The sequence below is a fragment of the Rutidosis leptorrhynchoides genome, chromosome 8, assembly GCF_046630445.1.
Source record: "Rutidosis leptorrhynchoides isolate AG116_Rl617_1_P2 chromosome 8, CSIRO_AGI_Rlap_v1, whole genome shotgun sequence".
Classification (NCBI taxonomy): Eukaryota; Viridiplantae; Streptophyta; class Magnoliopsida; order Asterales; family Asteraceae; genus Rutidosis; species Rutidosis leptorrhynchoides.
In genome coordinates this window covers 138,905,720-138,912,810 of record NC_092340.1, presented here as the reverse complement: position 1 = coordinate 138,912,810, position 7,091 = coordinate 138,905,720, and the positions used below count along the sequence as shown (strand labels likewise).

At 34.7% G+C, this 7,091-nt stretch overlaps 1 non-coding gene across 1 annotated transcript; it reads left to right on the top strand.

Moving 5' to 3' along the window:
• Nucleotides 1-5,290: 5,290 nt before the first annotated feature.
• On the top strand, nucleotides 5,291-5,397 carry LOC139865325 (small nucleolar RNA R71). Its single transcript, XR_011764852.1, has one exon. It is a non-coding gene; the product is annotated as a small nucleolar RNA R71 (small nucleolar RNA).
• The last annotated feature ends 1,694 nt before the right edge of the window (nucleotides 5,398-7,091 follow it).

The following is a 7,091-nucleotide window of genomic DNA, read 5'->3' as shown; positions in this document are numbered from 1 at the left end:
TCATGTAGATCCATCTTTTCTTTTATCTTTATTATAATATTACGGGTAAAACAGTTAATTTAGTCCAAAACAAAAGCACCTGCAATAAACTTAAAGAAACATGTGATAGATAGTTTTATTGAATAACTTGGTACATTCTCCCCACACTTAGTTTTTTTCTTTGCCTTTTTATTCTCCTTTATTCCATTTTAAATGAATTCAAGTGTTTTAGCTTGTTTCTCAATTTATGTCCTTTCCGAGGTAACGATAATTTTGGTATTAACACCTAGTTTTTATCGTTCATAAATATGTATAAACATGATTTTGAATTCATTTAGTTGAAAATTTTTCAAATTTTCACAAAATTTGGCAATTAAACTAAGTGTAAACCTGAGAGAATTTATAACCCTTCCCCACACTTGAGATCATGCAATGCCCTCATTTGCATAAAATCAGACTATAATTATAAATTCATGAGAGTGATTAGTGTAGAAAATTGATTAAAAATACCCAGTTTGTAATTACTAAGGTCATCGAATGATAGATGGCGCGCCTCACCGTTCATTCCTTTTGTTGTAATTTCACATATGTTTTACGTCTTATCGTCAAAATTAGTAGCTTTTGCTGAACTTAATCTTTAAAAGTGCGCTGTTTTACCTTGTTTTGTACATAAAATAAAATACAAACATATATATATATATATATATATATATATATATATATATATATATATATATATATATATATATATATATATATATATATATATATATATATATATATATATATATTCTCTATAAAACAATTTAAATGAATAATTTTTTAAAATTTAGTTTCCTTTTACTTTAGGTAGTTTCGGTATGTTTACCTAGTCCGTCCCTCGACAAAATTTAAAATTTGTTGTTAAAGCGATTGTTTTAAAAGCAAAGATTTTTGGGTTTTTTAATTTTTTTGGTATACTTTAGATCAATAAAATTAAAAATAATGATAACAAAATTTGTCTCCCGCCCTCGGGTAAAGCAATTTCGGTTCAACGACCTAGTTTTCAACTTACGACGAATTTTAGAAATCATATTTTTAACTTAATTAAATAAAGTACATTTTTGTTTTTAAATTCACACAAAACTTAAATTTAAAAATGCGTATTAATTTAATACAAAACCTACAAAACAAAAATTCAGAATGGGAGGAGAAAACTAGTTCTTTAGTGTCTGCTAGTGGAAAAGACCAATCGGATTCTATTCTCGGAACTACACGAGAACAGAACAACTAACTCTAGACAGCGTTTTCCTTTTAGAACATTTGAATCTCCCCACACTTAGGTAGCTGTGGTGTCGAAATTGTGATTAACTTCATCGTTAATTTGTCTTGGACCATAATCAACTTGCATATCTGTGACTTTTGCTTTAAGCCATTGGTCGGATTCCTGTGTAATATCCACAAATTCAACTAGTTTCGCCTTTTCTTTAGGCGATAGATTGGATACTAATCGGTTACATAACTTAAAGTTCCCCTTGGTTCTAGCATCGCGAATCCGTTTAATAAGTTTCTTCATTGAACTGTTAATAACGGAGTCATTAAATTTTGTATCAACAACGGGGTTCTTTGTTATCAAGTCATCATTAGGTGTTACTTCATTTTCCCACACTTAGGTGTTTTATTATTGCTAAACACTACCGTTGGAGTTGGTAAAACAACATGGTTATTACTAATCGTTTTTGTTGGTTCAACTGTTTTGGTTGGTGGAGATTTAGACTTTCGACTCACAAAGGTGATCGATTTTTCGTCATCACTAAGTGTCATTCTACCCTCTCTTACATCAAATAACGCCCAGGTGGATGCTAAGAATGTTCGACCTAAAATTAGAGGAATGTTTGGGTCCTCTTCTATGTCAATGACAATAAATTCGACTAGAAAGGTTAAATTACCTACTTGAACGGGTAGGTTATCAGCAATTCCAACTGGGTGCCTAATGGTTTGATCAAAGATTCGAACACTCATTTCCGTTGGACTTAACTCACCTACACCTAATCTCTTATATAATGAAAGAGGCATAACACTCACACTTGCACCTAAATCTGCTAGTGCATCATACATGACACAATTACTAAGTAGACAAGGAACAATAAATTCACCCGGATCACCCACCCTGGGTGGAGCTTTTGGTGGAACTGTCTTCACCGGGTTTATCTTTACGGTTTTTGTTTCTTGTACTTTCTTATTCTTCTTCTTCTTTCCAGAGGTATCACAAACTTTATTACCTATTACTTACTCATACTCAACTCCTTTTCTTGGAAACGGGATGGGTGGTCTGTATGGTGCCACCACTGGCTTTACATACTCGGGTGGTGGTGGTGTAACTTCTTCATTGTTACTCACATCAAAAACCTTCCCATCTTCTTGTGCTGGTTTTTCAGAATTCGTTGAAACCATATTAACATTCTCATTCCGAGGATTTACTTCAGTATTACTCGGTAGCTTTTCTTATTCCCTTTCACTCATCATGCTAGCAAGAGTACCTACGTGTTTTTCTAGATTCAAAATGGAAGCTTGTTGAGTTCTTAATGACTGATCAAACCTCTCATTTGTTTGGGTTTGAGATGTAATAAATTGTGTTTGAGATTCCATTAGCTTTGCCATCATTTCTTCTAGATTTGACTTTTTCTCTTCGGTTTGTTGTGGTGGTTTATACAAACCAGGTCTTTGTTGATTGAAAGTGTTGTTTTGAGTTGGTTGGTTATTCGGACCTTGTTGGTTGTACGAGTTATTGTTGGGTCCATTTGGATTGTAAAGAATGTTTTGATTTCGATTGAAGTTTGGCCTTGGCGGTTGATAATTATTTTGATAATTATTTCCCGACCTTTGGTTCATGTAGGAAATATTCTCACATTGTTCCATCGTTTGCTCAATGTGACAATCTTTCGTTAAGTGTGGTCCACCGCATTTCTCACAACTGATTCGTATTGCGTGAATATCTTTAGTCATCTTTTCCGTTCGTCTTTCGAAAGCATCTATTTTTGCGGAAACGGAATCAAAGTCATGGCTATAATCGGCTCTACCCGCTTTAGATGATCGAAAAATATCTTGTAACAACCCAAACCAACCCGCGAACAAACCACGTGAAAATACAAAATAAAAAAAAAATTTGCTGCACAGTGAAGTGGCGCGGCGCGCCAGTATGGCCGCGCGGCGCGCCATTCGGGTCTGTCCGGAAAGTCTCAAAATGCAAAAAAGATTGACTAGTTCCCGACAATTTTAGACGAAACGCTTTTTACCATACATCCAAATATGTAAAACTAACTTGTTTCAAATATAAAATCAATGTTTTACAGGCGGGGCCCACATCGGCCGTTTTACGAGTTTAATACAATTTACGAGTTTCGACCACCAAAAAGTTTAAGTTCCAAACTACACAATGAGCATGGCGTTTGGGATTAAACTACCCAACTATCGGTCAAACTCCAAGAGCTACTAAAGCCAAAAGCGTCCCCTAGCATCAAGCGGGATCTCTAGTCCAAAACGATGCCCTTACCCTTGTCCAAAACCGAACCTATAAAATGGTAAACAACGAGAGGGTAAGCAAAGCTTAGTGAATGCAATAATTATACGAATACATATATAATTATACCTACTTGCATACACTTACACACCAAACCGCAAACACGCTAGCATACACACTTAGCTTACCGTCACAATAACGAGCTATAAATCACCAATACTACAAGCTAGCATAATAACCGCATATAAATATAACTCGAATAACATAATACGCTTACAACACAAATAACCATGGTTAACCAATAGTACAAGGGAACGGCGCTCGCGAAAACGCCATCGGTGTTCATAACATCCGTTAGGGAACTTAACACCTCGCACCACTAACCCCTAGGGTGGCACCTTAACACCTCGGCACATCACCCTGAGTGGCATCTTAACACCTCGATGCATCACTCATTATTTTTACGGAGTGGTGTCTTAACACCTCGACACTACACTCCTAGGTGGCATCTTAACACCTCGATGCTACACCCGAGTGGCATCTTAACACCTCGATGCTACACTCTTCACGTGAAACGTAGTGTCTTAACACCTCGACACTACACATTTCACGCTACAACAAATAGATACATTATATACCTACACATATAATTATTCCACTCACCTCAAAGTCTTGTGAAAAGATACCCGAGCTTGCAAAACCTCAAAGTAACGTACCTATCACATTATACATATAATCAAATGCAAACTCAAGTTGGTCAACCGATCCTTTCACCATTCCAAAGCCATTTTGACCCAAGGCGCAATTTCAACCCATTTGAACCCTTAACCCTAATTTTGGGTCAACACACACCAAAACCCTAATCATTAACCAAGATGGGTTTAAAACACTTTTAAATCACGAAGTTAACTCATTTTCACACATGCAAGACCACTTAGGTCATTAAAGACCCATTTGACCCATTTCAAGGTCAACACACCCATTTGGGTCATCCATGCCCAAATAACACCCATTTACATATCATTGAAGTGTTCTAGTACTTTAACTAACTAATTAGGTTCATAAACATAAATTAACACTTTGAAAACCCTAATTAGTTACCTTTGAGTCCACATGACCCAAATTCACCCAAAACCCCCAATTTACTAGCAAATGGGTTTTGTGTGCTAACTAACCCAAGCCCTAACCCTTAATACAATTAAAGTAAGAAATTGGGTTTTAGAACTTACCAACACAATCACTACGTAGCTAGCGACTAGATGAATGACTTTAAAACACGCACCTAGACCCGATTCAACCTCCTTCTTCTTTTAATGGAGCTTTCTCACCCTTGAAGTGCACTCTCTCTCTCTAAAATTGAAGTGGAGAAGATTTGGTGGTTGTGAATGGAGTAATGAAGCTCCCAAAACTGATCTAAGGCATTTAATTCGGCCCTTAAGTGTTTTTACCAAAATACCCTCAAAATATCTAATTTAAAAAGAAAGGGGAATCTGTCGCAGGCAAGTGGCACGGCGCGCCAGAAGGCTGCGCGGCGCGCAATATCACCAGGCCAGATTCTGACTTCTTTTTAAATGTATAACAAGAACCCCACTTCAAGTAGCTTATTTACACATGTGTACACAACAAATATCCGGGTCTTACATATCTTTTTCTTGGTGCCACTCATGTGAGTGGGAGGCTGTGTTATCAATAACCTTGTGAGCTTCAGTTGCGGTTTTCTTCATAATGGAACCACCAGCTGTTATGTCGATGTCTTTTCGTGTAGCAATGTCGCATCCTTGGTAGAATATTTGTACTATTTGATAAGTATCTAAACCATGTTGAGGACATCCTCTCAACAATTTTCCGAATCTTGTCCATGCCTCATATAATGTTTCATTTGGCTTTTGCATGAACGTAACAATTTCTCCTTGAAGTCTCACGGCTTTAGATGCCGGAAAGAATTGTTTAAGAAATTTTTCAACTAAAACATCCCATGTATCAATCGCCCCTTCAGGTAACGATTCTAACCAATCTTTGGCTTCTCCCTTTAAAGTCCAGGGAAATAACATGAGATAGATCTGTTCATCCTCAACTTCTCTGATTTTGAATAGAGTACAAATCCTATTAAAGATTCGAAGATGTTCATTTGGATCTTCCTTCGGTGCACCACTAAATTGGCATTGATTAGTTACCATGTGTAGGATTTGTCCTTTGATTTCATAATCTGGCGCATTGATGTCTGGTTAATAATGGCGTGACCTTGGCCCGTGCGTGTGGCTCTCATTCGGTCTTCCATACTTAGAGGTTCTGTTACTTTCATGATTGAATTTGTTGAATCTGATCACTAGAGGATTCTGACTTAATGGTTTCTTCCTCGACAATCTCTGAATGAGTAATTTGTGGTTCCGGAGGAATGATTATTGGTTCAGGATCTCTAAATTGTCCCTGAATATCCTCCAGATTTTCAATTGTGAGGTCGGGTTCAAAAAATGGATTATCAAAAATTTGAGTTGGAGTACTTGGTCGACTAGATGACGATTCTAAAGAAAAATCAACGGCGACAATATTGGCTAAATGTCTTGATCGAGTTACATGTGGTGAACGTATGAAAGGTGGTGAACGTTTTGCTCGGTGCATTCACTGAATATCCTATTAGTTATAAAGATAAAAATTATTAAAGTTATCAAATTAATAGACTTTTCTGATTTTGCCCACGTTTCGAATAGCCAATAGATGCAGCAGGTAGCCAGGACCCTTTAAATCGGAAGCCCACAACTCGCCACTAACAAATCCAACTATTACTACGAACCAGAAAATTTTGGATGTCTATCAATTTAACCACTTAAAACAATTTTTCGTCGAAATTTTGAAATAAAAATCTATGTCCTAAAAACTAGAGCGTCGAGAAATAAGAAAGAAAAAGAGCGCGTCGAAAAATGTCGAAAAATAAAAGGTCAAAAAATAAGAAAATTGTAGCGCGTCGAAAATTAAAAAGGGATTCTAAACGAAAAACGGGAATTACTTAAAAGGATACTAAAATTTTAACACGGCGTCGCAAAATTTTAAGGCACCTAAATCTTAGTCTAAAGAAAAAGCACTTAAGGAATTTTACGGCAAAGCCTAAAAATCTAAAAGTATAAAAATAACTATGGCAAAACTAAACTTAATACTAAAAGTTGTGACTAGAGTCTAAAAATCTAAAGGTAATAAAACTTAAAATATTTTTTTCGAAATTAATAATTTTTTTATTATTATTTTTAAATTATTATTTTTTTTTACGTTTTAATTTTTTTTAAATATTTTTTTAAAATATTTTTTATTTTATTTTAATTTTTTAAAAAAACGAGATTTTTTTATTATTTTTTTAAATTTTATTTTATTTTATTTTTTTTGATTTTATTTTATTTTTTTTTAATTTTTTTATTTAACTTAAAAAAGTAGAAAAGCAAAAACTATTTAATTGTTTTTTAATACATTTACTATTTATTGAATAGTAAATAAAACGAAATTAATTAATTTACTATTCAAATGAAAGCGACATGATAGAAATTATTAATTATAAGTTACATAATATACCCCTGAAGTATTTAATAAATACGACTTTTTAAAACTTTACGATTCAAATTTGATT